The 14,242-nt window shown below is 45.9% G+C and overlaps 1 protein-coding gene and 1 long non-coding RNA gene across 6 annotated transcripts in view; one reads left to right on the forward strand and one right to left on the reverse strand.

Annotated features, from left to right (window-relative positions):
* LOC142069338 (uncharacterized) overlaps positions 1 to 14,242 on the forward strand; it is a 122,250-nt gene that overhangs the window by 83,333 nt on the left and 24,675 nt on the right. For 2 of the 4 annotated variants that reach the window (XR_012665128.1, XR_012665129.1), the window contains exons 2-3: positions 3,877 to 3,952; positions 5,099 to 6,435. The gene's annotated coding sequence lies outside the window, so the exon portion shown is untranslated. Of the gene's footprint in view, positions 1 to 3,660; positions 3,953 to 5,098; positions 6,436 to 14,242 lie in introns of those variants that run through there. The other 2 variants (XM_075120154.1, XR_012665127.1) reach the window with 2 other exon arrangements.
* Positions 5,863 to 12,817, reverse strand: LOC125633165 (uncharacterized). 2 transcript variants are annotated; one of them, XR_012665144.1, is made up of 3 exons: positions 12,067 to 12,817; positions 11,423 to 11,570; positions 5,863 to 6,542 (listed from the first exon to the last, which is right to left on the reverse strand). It is a non-coding gene; the product is annotated as an uncharacterized LOC125633165 (long non-coding RNA). The 2 variants fall into 2 exon arrangements; XR_012665143.1 differs by lacking the exons at positions 11,423 to 11,570; positions 12,067 to 12,817 and adding an exon at positions 7,173 to 11,413.

Here is a 14,242-nt window from a genome sequence, read left to right on the forward strand (position 1 = left end):
TTCTTCTGGTTTTGCTCTTGGATGTTTTGTTTTGTTAGCTCTACACTGCCCTCAAGTGGCCAGTGTGGGGAAGGCTAATATTAAACCATTCTGATAGTCTAGCTACTCTGCAAACAGAAAAGGAGGACTTGTGACTCCTTAGAGACTAACAAATTTATTTGAGCATAAAGTGAGCTGTAGCTCACGGAAGCTTATGCTCAAATAAATTTGTTAGTCTCAAGGTGCCACAAATACTCCTGTTCTGTTTGCGGATACAGACTAACAATGCTGCTTCTCTGAAATCTAGCTACTCTCTTCTCCTTTCCCGGGAATTCAATGCACTGTAGGCAATGGGGAGTTAGTTAAATTCCAGCAGCACAGGCAGAGATAGCGTGGACTGTCTGTGAGAGTAGCCAGTGCTTAAAGGAAGATGTTAACTCCCCCATAACTAACCTCTTTGCACAATACTGTACATGGACCAGAGACACAGGTGTGTGGAGGAACAATTATTTGTTAAATATTAATATTATTTCTGTCCTCAGGTCCTGAACAGTTTATGCAGGAGGACTGCTGCCCCTGTTAGTTGTTACTCTCTGTCTAGTACCCAATCTCATGGGTATCTGAGTGCCTAGATTCAGTTCCATAATTAGTGTCAGTGTCAATGCTGCTGTTGTTTATAGTTTTGAAGTGTGATCTCAGGTGCATCTCTCAGCATCTCTCTCACTCAGGGGAGGGCAAGTTTTTGCTTGAGTCACTGATCCGCTCACAGCTGTGTGTGCTCACTGGCAGCACAGAAATAGGTAGCTGCATCCCTGGCTGTCATAGAATATCAAGGTTAGAAGGGACCTCAGGAGGTCATCTAGTCCAACCCCCTGCTCAAAAGCAGGACTAATCCCCAATTTTTGGCCCAGATCCCTGAATGACCCCCTCAAGGATTGAACTCACAACCCTGGGTTTAGTAGGCCAATGCTCAAACCACTGAGCTATCCCCCCATTCTCATGTTCTTCACAGTCTTGGCAGATAGCCTTTTGTGTTCTCTGCTGACTGGGAACTTTCTCTCATCGAAGTCTTTCTCATAAAAGGGATTTGAGGCTGTATAAATAACGGCTATTATCTTCAGACATTCTCTCTGGCGTTGCTGGTACCAAACATATTTGTGTGGGCATTGTTGTTCTGGTAACAGCTCATGTTCACAGCTTCCCCTGGTTCCTCGATTACTGCTCTTGGCCACTGCGAGATGAAGTCTTCAGCCTCAGCACCTCTGTGAACAAGGGGGCAAGGAGCAGAGATACATTAGCCTGGCACAAAAGGGGCCTCTGTCCAATGCCACCCCTGTCTGTGGCTAGCCATGATGCTGTATCCCCATTGCAGGATGTGAGTTCTGGGTTCTTACCAGGCATCAGAAGGAGAAGAATTTTCAACATCTCTAGCAACAAATGTGACAGGATTGGTTCTTGTAGCACTTGAATTTTGCTAAGGCAACAGGAAGTGAGAGGAGTGCAATACCCCTCCCACTTGGCTCTGAAAAGTGTGTCAGGGAAGAAAGAAATGACACTTTGTCTCAGATATTTACCTCTATATTACAGACTTCCCAATCAGCCTTTTAACCCAAGGCCTGAGCATTCATGGTGGTTAAAGATCCCAGAGCATTCTATCTACTGCCGTGTTTGCCTCCAGCAGACCCCTGGACAATTCCAACAGGGTTAAAAGTTTTGATGTGTTCTCAGAATCACCCCTGCAATTTCATGCTATACAGTATTCAACGTGATTTCCCATCCTATGCCAAAGTCATGTATTGTACTTGCCAGAATGTCAGGCCTGTTCCTCCCCAAGAAGTGAGTGAATGGTACCAGTATTCAGAGCCTGTATGTAACCCTTCTGCCTGTCAGAGTTGGCAGCAACAAGGGCCAGGTTCAGTATCTAGGGGTTCCATTCCAATAACACAATGCAAAATAGGCTCGAGCCCCCATCCGGTGACCTGGGACAAATATATACCACCCCCGCTGGGTGCCTCCAAGAGGCAATACTTCCCCTCTCGCAAGCACATAGTCTGAGTGTAGCAAAAAGCCTTTTAATAACAGAGAGAAACAATGTGGCATTATGTTGGGGAAACACCACAAAGAGGATTCATAACACAACCCATGAGCAAAAAACCCACCCCAAGCAAATTGGGGCATGTCCTTTCCCTTTGGTTCTTGAGCCCAGCAACCCAAATCACCCAAAGTCCCAAAAGTCCAACGACCCAAAAGTCTCTGTCCCTGGTCAGGGCAGCCCCAGAGTTCAAAAGTTTAACTGCAGAGTTTTACCTCCCAACCTGGGTGGAGATTGGGGGGCGGGGGGGGGAAGGGAGGTAAGGGGCACCTTACGTGGTCCAAAGCTGATGGCCCCACCTCTCCACAGGACTCCGCTCTGCCAGCCGCCCTATGGGCTGCTCTAGGCATCCAACAAACTGCTCTGCTCCACCAGCCACTCCACTCACCGTTCCGCAAACTGCTCTACCATATATCTTCAGGCTCCCCTACTGCTTAACACAACACTCAGTTATTTCAGCTCTTAGTAAGTTTAGCTCTTTTGTGATTTCAGCTTGTACTATGGGAGCCTCAGTGCTAGTGCACCATTAGCCCAAAGGGAATTCAGCTCAGCAGCCTGTAACTAGACTCCTAATAGAATCAACATTAGCTCTGATATTCCACAGTGGAGAGAGGAGGAAGTACAATCAGCACGCAAGGCCCTCACCGGGGGAGGGGGGCATACCACCAAGTATTAATACCTGTCCCCAACCTCTCTCAAGTCACAGAGTTTTGGAACCCATGTCCCTTGCCTAGCGAGTGCTACTTAGTTGATAGCGAGTCCCTCCATCATAACAAAAGGCCAAGTGCAGTTCCACTGTCCTTGATTCCCATAATCAGGGTAATAACAATTTATTCTTCCTGCCCCAATAACAGAGACACTGGGGATCCCAGAGCAGCCAAAGTGACCATTTGGGCAGCTATGGGCTCATGGTGGGTGGGGTGGGTGTGTCTATGCAAATGAGATCAGCCCCTGAAGTTCTTTTCCACAACTTGCCACACCTCACCACCAGATGTCAGGGTGGAGCTCATCCTGAGTCTGCTTACATGTAGAAGATCCTTTGGGATAGGAATTCATATGAGTATGAAAGTGATGCACATTCTGTCTATCTAAGTGTGAATGAGCTGGTCAAATGAAGCAAAAACAATATTCATGAATATTCATTCATCCAGTATTCTGAATGCCTCTTTGTTTTAACCATTTTTGTGCTACTTTTTAGTGATCAGTGAACATTCAGGCAGAAGAGCTTTAGTTTGTATCAGTGTTTTGTGGTGGCTGTGCTGAATAAATGCAGTTACATCCATAGTTGCACACTTAGGTTTATGCAATAAGCCACTGGTTCTCAAAGCCAGTCGGCCGCTTGTTCAGGGAAAGCCCCTGGCGGGCCAGACCAGTTTGTTTACCTGCCGCATCCACAGGTTCTGCCGATCATGGCTCCCACTGGCCGCGGTTCGCAGCTCCAGGTCAGTGGGGGCTGTGGGAAGGGAGGCCAGTATGTCTCTTGGCTTGCGCCGCTTCCCGCATCCCCCATTAGCCTGCAGCAGTGAACTGCGGCCAGTGGGAGCCACGATTGGCCAAACCTGCAGACGCAAAAGGTAAACAAACCGGTCTGGTCTGCCAGGGGCTTTCCCTGAACAAGCGGCCGACTGGCTTTGAGAACCACTGCAATAAGCAGTTTGTGTGTGTTCTATTTAACAATGTTCAGTCATGCTATCTGAGTAACCGTTATGAGCCATAATTACAAATACAGGAGGCAGCTCAATTACAGTTCACTAATATGTTTATTTAATTATATACATGTCTGACATACTGTTTGCATGTTGTAGGAGAGAGAGTCATTTCCAGAGAGGTGAAGGAGAACTGTGTTGAGGTCTCATCAAATGTCAATGGAAGCAAAGGGATGTATGTATGCTCTGGTTAAAGATTATGGTTCAGTTTCTGGGAGCTGTCATGTCTAGCACCTTTCCCTGGCACCAAGATTCACCAGTAAAAGAAAAGCTTTTTGTTATTGTGTATTTAACATGACAACTGACGATGAAAAATAATGGAGCATTGTTATTTCCAGAACTTTACAACGGAGAAAACACCCCAATGGCTGTAACATGAGCCACTTATAGTCTAGAAAAGAAAAGGAAACATTTTTTTCCAGCCCATCCTGTGCATTGTTAGACACATACTAAAATCATAGAAATTAGAGTTGGGGAAAACTCACATCCTGCTAATCCCACCCCAAGACAGAACAGGGTTTTTCCCTACAGTATATTTTCTTGGACTTTATCTACTACTTTTAAATTATAGGGCTTCCACCATCTCCCTGGGATACATTATTCCACAGCCCATTAAGACCTCAATCTGAGGAAATGTTTCCTAATTGTCTAGCCTAAATTATTCCTTTCCATCCAATTTAATCTCACTCCCTCCAAGTTATGGCCCCTTTGTATTCCTCCAAAGTAATTCCTCTTTACCCTAAGTGTTCAGATCTTTCAGATGCCTGTAGCTGGTTTTCATATTCACCCTTGAGATCCTAAATTTTTGAACATTTGAGTCACCTAAGACAAAATGAAATGGGCAGTTAGAGAACACATCAGATTTTCTGCTCAGGGATGCATCTTGCACAGCCCCACAAGCAGCCACTCACCTGGCCCTTGTTAGTGACATCACCTGTTAAACCTAAATTCACCTTCCTCCATCAGTCCTAGTTTCTTCTAGCAGCTGCCTAGTACTGAACCCATGATTTAGTTCCTGCAAATTATTGCCTGGTGAAATCACAAACTTTCTAGACTGTAGAAAAGAAGTAAATGAATCAGAGAAGACAGAGCCGGGAAAAGCCCTTACAGACTATTGAGTAACGCTTTGTCTGGCCCAGTGTTTGATGTCTCCAGTAATGGGGCCCCCACCACATCCCTTGGGGAGACAGTTGCACACTCCAATAGACCACTATGGTTAGCTCTAGACCAAAGATGTAAGGATTAACCCAAACTTCCTATTAGGTCTCAAAAAGGTTTCATTAATTATTTTTCTCACAGCAGTTTTCTCCTATTTCTGCAGTGGCCTCAGAACTTATGTCTTCTGGCTGGGAGCTGGAGTACCATAACTGGCATGAGAGAAAGTCTGATCTTATATTCACCAGTTGATGGGAACCAAGAACGACTGTCCCATTCCCATTCTTCAAGCCAAAGAGGATATTGGATGCCCGTCCCAGAATAACCCACGAGACTGTACCATGTAGAGAGCCTCCAACTCTCATGATAGAGAAAGTGCCACATGCCTGTTCCCTCTCACTGTATCCTTTCTACCAGCTCTCCAAGATAGTCAGGGATATGGAGGAGGTTGTGTCAAGGACTCCTGCCCCCTCTCAGCCATGGGAGGAGAAGGAAGCCATGCAGGCCAGTCCTCCTCTCGGGCTTCTGTTTCTCCCCTCACCCTTTGTCTGTCTTGCCTGTTCAGATTTTGAGCTTGTAAAGCAGGGACCAGTCTCTTACTATGGGTTTGTACAAGGCCTGGCACAGTGGGGCTTTGATCTTGAGGCCATTATGTGTTTCTGTAATAAAAAAATAAGAATAAATGATTTTAGTGCCAAGATCAAACTTGGATGTCAGTGTGAACAATTGTGCTTCTGCGACAGGGAGATTTACCAGGAAATGTTACTGGCCTCCAATCCATAGGTAACATAAACCAGGATTCATAGAGTCACTTGAACCTTACAAAAGTGAAAAACAGTTGCATGCACAAACACAGACACATTCACAAAGAGAGAAAGAGAGCGGAGCCCATCATACCTCAAGATTAATCCCGGGTGGTGGCCCCTAGCATTGTACTCAATAATATTTTATTGGTTTGTAGAAATGCTGGCCTGAAAGTCTAGGAGCGACTTACGCCTAAATATCTTTCAGGTCTTTTTTCAGTTTATTAATTCAAACAGAAAACTCAGAGAATAACACAAAACAAAGCTGTTCCCCTGAACAATACAGGCTACAGTAGGCCTTTTACTTGGCATGCCACTGACAGCTGCAAAATATCCGTTTTTATGGGAAACGAACAATGCCTCTGTGGTTTTGAAGTCAGGTGTGCTTTGGCCTGTCAGCATCTCTCTCTCTTTCTCTCTCTCTCCCATTGTTGTCAGCTCTCTCTCTCATTTATGGGGCAAGTTTCTGAATGAGTTGCTGATCTCCTCACAGCACTGTGTGCTCACTGGCAGCACAGAAGTAGTTGGCTGAATCCTGGGTTCTCAGATCCACAATGCTCATGAAAGAAATCTTGGTATTGGGTCTAGTGATTGGAAACTTGGATGCATTATACTCCTTCTCATGAGTGGTACTAGACACATCCACACTTTGGGCTATTAACCTTGGTCCTTCTCCCTGGAGCTGTTTGTACCAGTACATGTAAGTATAGCTGGTTTTATTCTGAACACAGGTTATCTTTATGGTTTCTCCACGTCTCTGGGGTGCTGTTCTTGGGACCTGAGAGATGAGGACTCCCAGCCCAGAGCCTGTGTGAGAGAAGCAAAGACAAAAACCCTAGAAATTAGAGATGTAAAAACCCTTTAAAATCACATTCTAAATGCCTCCCTCTCCCTCAGCCAGTGTAGGATTGCTCCCTATAGCATCATCTCCATGGACTCATCAGACCAGTTTCCAAGTACCAAATCCATGTTTTTTCTTCCTCTTCCCTTAGGAGACTGTTGCACAGCCTAGCACAGCCTCATTGTTAGGAAGGTTTTCGTGGGTTCTAGACAGACATTTCCCGCTTTTACACAGTTTCACCCCATTTACCCCTAGTTACATCACCTTGTCCCACCCAAAACAATTCTTCTTCCTCCTTGACAGACATGTAACCCTCCAAATAGTTGTGTCATAGTACCTAGTTCTCGCCTCACTAGCAGTTTGGCTGAGCTGTACAGATTAAATTCCATTAACCCTTCTTCAATAGGTAGTCCCTAGGTGCTCTCAACACTTTCACTGATATTCTCAGAGCTCTCTCCAGTTTGTTGATGTATCTTCTACATCAGGTTCCCAGAACACTGCAAACATTCTCATTGATCTCCCGGCCTATGCGTGTCTGTAGGGAAGCTGTGCTCCGCCTGTGCACCAGGCTTGGGGAAGAATTTCTAGGTTCTTACCAGGCACCAGAAGCAGCAGCAATCTCAACATTTTTGCCAGTGAATTTTATTCTTCTCTCTTGTTTACCTCTTCGTTTTTATGAAGGTGACAGGAAGTGATGAGGAGGCCAGAGGCCCTCCCTCTCCTATGACTTCCCCTGTGAAAACCGGGTAGGGGAGAAATTGGAATGGTGTATAATGTTCTTCTAGATGACATCCAAAACGGTCTTCTGAGCAGTCATGTCACAAACATTTCTTCAGCACTTTATAGAAGAGATTCAGAGGTATTAACCCTGGCTCCCGAGCAAATCCTAACTCATGTTATTGCATTCTGCCCCCAGGAGTGTAGTAGAAGTCATTCTTTCCTTCCATTCCTGAAAGACTCGGCCTTGTGCTGAGCGTATTGAAATTTTATTGTTGCAGTACCAGGGCTATGGAAATGTTTCTTGTTTTCCACAATTTTCTCCTCAGAATCTGTGGAATATTTTGGAAATCCAGGGATATTTTTAAAACAAATTCAATCAAAACTCAAATGGTAACACCCAGTTATTTAGTAATTTAGTTTTAAATTCATTAGTAGTTTTTTATATATTGATTCATTGTCACTCAGGCTTCTCTTTGAGTACATTTGAACAAATACTCCCCTCCCACTGAGAGATCTTTCTTTATTTTTCTTGAGATCTTCCTGCCTAGATCTTTCACTTCCTTCTGTTTCCCCATCCCCTCCCTGTAGCAATTATCTTCCTTCACCTCCCTACCTGCAAAGGTGAGAAAATCCAAATCTTATGTGTAACTGCTTTTTGGAGATCGCTAGATGAACAATCTACAGTCAGCTGTGGAGTTCTCGAAGCTGGGAGGCGTTGTGGGGATTTCATTGTTTATTAGCATCTGTCTAGCATTGCCTGATATGGATTCTGTAGTTCAGTGGTGCTGAGACTTCAGGCTCAGAGGGAAGAGAACACTATAGGAAGCTCTTTGGAAATAGAGCAGAGCAAGGGCACTATTGGATGTAGCTGGGTGTGTCAGGAGAACTCTTATACATGAGAAGGTTGTTTTAGTGCTGATGGCTAACTATGGGTGTTTGTGCAAATTCTGCTGCAGGCATCAACATCAGCAGGTGTTACTGACACCCAGTCTATGTCTACCCAGTCTATCACTTGACCGCTAATGCTTCTCCATGGCATTGCACCCTGAAATATTGTTGTGGTATTGTAAGCAGGGTCTGAATGAGCTCTCCCCTGACAGCTAGTTGGGGATGGGGAGAGACTTCAGGTGCAGACTGTATTTACGTGAATAAACCTACTCTGCTTAGATATCCAGCAGACAGAGCGGTGTTGCTCAAAGTGATCAACTTTGGCTGGTGTTAGGTTACAAACCACTTTAATACTGTGGGGTAGTGAAATGTTGTTAGCAATGTTTTTATCTTTATTGTATGAGTAAAGGGGAGCAGAACTGTGCTTAACCTGTCATGAATGAGGGGGTCACCCTCAGCTGAAAGGAACTCACTAAGCCAGGGGCTCAAATGTCAGAGCCCTGTGACAGTAAGAGGGGTGGGGACAAGTATCTCAGCTAGGAGGTGTGGGTTCTCCCTAAGGGTCTCTGATCTGGTTTAACCTGTTCCTCCCTACTGTTCAAAGATTGAGCTAAATAGGTTTTATTAGGAGTCTTTTGTTATTTTAATGCTCAGTAGAGCTGAAATCACTTGTGGTGGGATGGCATTTCCTCCCAGCCTGCTTCAGGTTCCCCAACTAAGAGCTGACAATCACTAAGAGCTGACAATCACTAAGAGCTAAAAATTACTAAGCGCTGACAATCACTAAGCGTTGGTTAGAATCTTAAGAGACCGACCTGCAGAGGTCACAGCAGAGAGGAAGGTGGCTACTGGGAACAGCCGGAGGAAGCAGGCAGCTGGTGGGACGGCCAGCAGATTGGAACGAGCAGCTGGTGGGGCAGCCAGTGGAGTGGGAGAGCGGCTGGCGGGCAGCCAGGTGACGAGGAACAGTGGCTGGCGGGCCAGCCATCCAGAGCAAGTGCTCAGATGGCGGAGCAAGCAAAGTGCATTCTTCCCTGGATGGGAGGTGAACTCACAAAATGCACCCTGAACCCTGGGTTGTACTCCTAACTCACCAAGGACAACCACTGTGCGTAGGGTATGGAGAGGGAGCCAAGGGAGACATGGAAAAAGGAACTGTTGGTTGTAGAACTCAAGAACATTAGGGGAAACTCTGCCCCACACACTCTGGGGTGGGTGTCCTGCTCACAGTTTTATGCTTATGAATCCTGCTCGTGGCATTTTCCCTAATCAATGTCAGGTAACTTCCCTCCTTTCATTAAAAGTTTATTTTCTATACTCAGACTCTGTGCTTGCGAGTGGGGAATTATTGCCTCTCAGAGGCACCCAGGGGTGGTGTGTAATTTTCCCAGGTTACTGGATGGGGCTTGAGCTGGTTCTGTATTGTACTGTTGAAAAGAAACCTCTAGGTATTGGTGAAAAGGAAACCCTAGATATCCTAGTTGCTGACAGCTCCACCTGGAAGAAGGGTTACATTATAAATGCCACTTTGAAACTGAACTAAAATGTTTCTGCAAGACATCAAAATGGGTCAAGGATAGTGCAGAATGGGATCTGGACCTTTTCATCTATAGAACCTGAGTTCTGATCCATTTATTCTTTTAGGGAATTTTACTGCTCTTGAAAGTTGTTGGACTGACAGCATTCAGGGTTAGATTTTTCCAGGTCACAAAATCTAGTCTAATGCTCTTTTGATTATTTTACAAAACAAAAATGAATGAACAAATATGAAGTCAAATATAAAGTCACTTCTCTGATTCAGATCTCAGAGGGAGACTGGAAGGAATTGGTTGGAGAAGCATATTTTCTAAAAGAGGAAAGTTAAAACCAAAGGGAGAAGGCAGAGGCACACGAGAGTCTATAAAGACAATATGAGGAGTTATCAAGGCAGATTGACTTGAAGGAATGTATTGCTTATTCCAGAGTTTTATCAGATAGAGTTTCAGGCAAAAAGGCCTGGATACATAGGCACCTAAATCCTAGATTTAGACACTACTGCAATGCTTGGCTGCTGCCTAACCCTGTAAATGCCTAAAGTTTTGAGAGTAAAAGTTCCCCTGGTGTCTATTTTTCTGCCTCTGGGTGTGCACACTGCCGCCTCACTCAAGGGTCCCATACGTCTTAGCTCCAGAATGATCCACGAACTGGGGTAAGACAGGTATCTAGCTGCCTATCTTGTCTGTGGGCCCAATCTGGTAGATGTGCTCTGAGGCTGCCTATCTCCACACAAATGGCTGGAGGAGGACAACCTCCTTCAAAACTGTCCAGTGGTTAGGGTACTCACCTGGGATGCGGAGGACACCCTATGTCAAGTCTCCCCTCTGACTGATAGTGAGAAGGGATTTGAACAGGGATCTTTAACCCCCCAAGTGAGTGCCCTAAACACTGGATTACAAATCAATTCTTGCTCTTCCTCTTCTTCTTTTCCTCTCTTTTCCCAGCTAGCTGGGGTCAGGTCGCTGGATCAGTCTTTTCCTGGCTTGCTGGTGGAAGGCTCACTCCCTGCCACTACCATACGCAGTCCACCACCATTTTCTTGGCCATCCTCTTGTTCTCTGCCCACGAACTCTAGTCTCAAGTGCCTCCCTCACATGATTTCCTTCATCCATCCTTAGTAGATGTCCATACCATCTCAGCCTCCTTTCTTGCAACTTCTCTCTGACACTCCAGATCTGGGTCTCACTCCTGATGACATCATTCCACGTGTGTCACCCTTCTCACTGCTCTCTGACATCTCATTTAGGTCTTCTCAGGTGTTTCTCTTTGGTTTCCCGTGTCTCTGATCCCCCTCCAGTGGCCATTACCAGGAAGGCTAATAGAAAATATTTCTGATAGCCTGTTTCCTTTCTTCTTCTGCTTTTCTGGGAATCCACTGTAGTTACTGGGGAGTTAGTTAAATGCCAGCAGCACAGGTGAACATGGGGTGGACTATCTGTGACATTGCCCCGTGCCGAGAAGGTGTCGTGTCCCCCACAGTGAACTTGTTTGCACACTAACATGCATACATAGAGTGTATGCATGTATGTATGTATCTATCTATGAATGAGCTGGTCTAATGCTGCCAAAACAGCATACGTGAATATTAATTTACCCACTATTCTGAATAGCTCTTCGGGTTTAACTATTTCTGAAACTTATTTGCTCTCAGAGAACACTCAGTCAGAACACTCAGTCCCTCACTACGGAGGTGGCTACTAACTGCAGCTGCCTTTCTGTAGCCTTCTGTTGATACCACAGGACAGTATAGTAGGAGCTGACATCATGTTCACATGGGATACTTCCCTTTCTCCCATTCTGGATGGCTATAAACTTCTCCTTCTGTGTCACTGTCACCCCACTGCAAAGACCTGCAAAGGAGAGTGAAGGGGACAGGGTGAATGAGGGCCATGGAGGGTGGAACACACCTCACCAGGTCTCTGTGCATTTCAGGATCCAGTTCCAAAACTCCTCCTTTGATTTTCAGCGCCTCCATGGAGAGTGAGGTCTAGTCACCTCACTGACCTTATGTTTGTATTACTCTCTCCTCACTTCTATCAATGGCCTGACCTCAGTCTCTTCCCACAACCTTACCACAGTCAGTACATAAGCCCACTCCTGCCCAGTTCCTGCCATCTGGAAGCAGCTCCTCCATATTCCTCCCTGCTTCCGCCATTCATCTAGCAAAGGTTTCCTCCCTTTGTCCCTTCACACGTTCTTGTCAGTTTGGTACTGGAGCCTTCTCCTGTGAAGCTTCCATCATCTGCAGCAAACACCCTCCTCCCCACATTCTGCTTCTTATCTCAGACGCTAAAGTAAAGCTGTAGCATCCTGGAGTCAAAACATTTATCAAAGACAGTTTCTTACCTGCCAGCAGCTGGAAGCCAAGGAAGAGACCCAACGCCCTCCACATGGCGTCTGCAGCAAAGACAAGCCAGAGTGATCATTTCCATTGAACAAAGTTCTGTGTGCCTTTAGCAGGCGGAGCTCTGTAAAACCACAAAAGGGAGCAGAACTGATGATCATGAGGCAGTGCAAATATGAGAGGTAGTAAAGCAGGGTCCAGATGTGGATCTGAAGTGTGCAACTGCCTCTCATTCCATTATGGATAAAACTCCAAGCCCAGATCTGCACACGTCGGAATTGTGGTGGTTAGACATTCTGATGCAAAATGTGTGACTTTGGCCCCTCTCCCTCTACACAAAGCCTGTTGCTGCTTCACATTGATCAGTGAAAATATTTTTACATTAGGGTTGTGTGATCCTGACAGTGAGCATTCTGGGATATGTCTGTTTCCTGCTCAGTCAGTGTCCTGGCCAAATCTTGATCTCTTTCTGCCTCTCTAGATCCCCCTGGCAGTTCCAAAGGGAAAAGTCACATGACACTGCAGCAGTACTGGCAAAGGACAGCTGCCATATTCCATCCCTGTCTTGGCTACATTTCAGTGGTGGGTGAGAATTTCCTATTGTTAGAATGCAGCATGCTTTAGGATCTGTCAGGAAGATGGAAGACACCAGATAAATGTTGGTGCTTTAAATAATCTCTGCATCTGCAAACTCTCAGACAAGGACACCCTCCCCTCTGACTCTCCCCATCTCTCCTGTGTTCAGATATTCTCCTCCACACTTGATAACTGGCTGTATGTTACAGGGGTGAAGCTATAGACTCAGTCAGGAAGATTGTTGACTCCTTTTCTGGTTTTGCTCTTGGATGCTTTGGTTTGTTAGCTCTACACTGCCCTGAAGTGGCCAGAGTGGGGAAGGCTATATTAGACCATTCTGATAATCTAGCTACTTTCTTCTTCTCCTTTCCCGGGAAGCAACGCACTATAGGCAATGGGGAGTTAGTTAAATTCCAGCAGCACAGGCAGAGATAGGGTGGACTGTCTGTGAGAGTGGCCACTACTTAAAGGAAGATGTTAATTCCCCCACAACTATTTGCACAATACTGTAAATGGAACAGAGACACAGGTGTGTGGAGGGGCAATTATCTGTTAAATATTAATATTATTTCTGTCCTCAGGTCCTGAACAGTTTATGCAGGAGGACTGATGCCCCTGTTAGTTGTTACTCTCAGTCTAGCACCAATCTCAGGGGTATCTGAGTGCCTAGATGCGGCTCCATAGCTAGTGTCACTGCCAATGCTGCTGTTGTTCATGGTTATGAAGGCCATAAGTCTGTGATCTCAGGTACAGGTTGATTAGTCAGCATCTCTCTCACTCTCTCCACTGCGGCCCCAAGATCGGAGAAGCTCTGTCTCCCCTCCCACCACCATGGACCCAGGCCGCATTCATAGAATCATAGAATATCAGGGTTGGAAGGGACCTCAGGAGGTCATCTAGTCCAACCCCCTGCTCAAAGGAGGACCAATCCCCGACTAAATCATCCCCGCCAGGGCTTTCTCAAGCCTGACCTTAAAAACCTCTAAGGAAGGAGATTCTACCACCTCCCTAGGTAACGCATTCCAGTGTTTCACCACCCTCCTAGTGAAAAAGTTTTTCCTAATATCCAATCTAAACCTCCCCCACTGCAGCTTGAGACCATTACTCCTCGTTCTGTCATCTGCTACCATTGAGAACAGTCTAGAGCCATCCTCTTTGGAACCCCCTTTCAGGTAGTTGAAAGCAGCTATCAAATCCCCCCTCATTCTTCTCTTCTGCAGGCTAAACAATCCCAGCTCCCTCAGCCTCTCCTCATAACTCATGTGTTCCAGACCCCTAATCATTTTTGTTGCCCTTCGCTGGACTCTCTCCAATTTATCCACATCCTTCTTGAAGTGTGGGGCCCAAAACTGGACACAGTACTCCAGATGAGGCCTCACCAATGTCGAATAGAGGGGAACGATCACGTCCCTCGATCTGCTCGTTATGCCCCTACTTATACATCCCAAAATGCCATTGGCCTTCTTGGCAACAAGGGCACACTGCTGACTCATATCCAGCTTCTCGTCCACTGTCACCCCTAGGTCCTTTTCCGCAGAACTGCTGCCTAGCCATTCGGTCCCTAGTCTGTAGCTGTGCATTGGATTCTTCCGTCCTAAGTGC

The sequence above is a fragment of the Caretta caretta genome, chromosome 1 (genome assembly GCF_965140235.1).
Source record: "Caretta caretta isolate rCarCar2 chromosome 1, rCarCar1.hap1, whole genome shotgun sequence".
Taxonomy (NCBI): Eukaryota; Metazoa; Chordata; order Testudines; family Cheloniidae; genus Caretta; species Caretta caretta.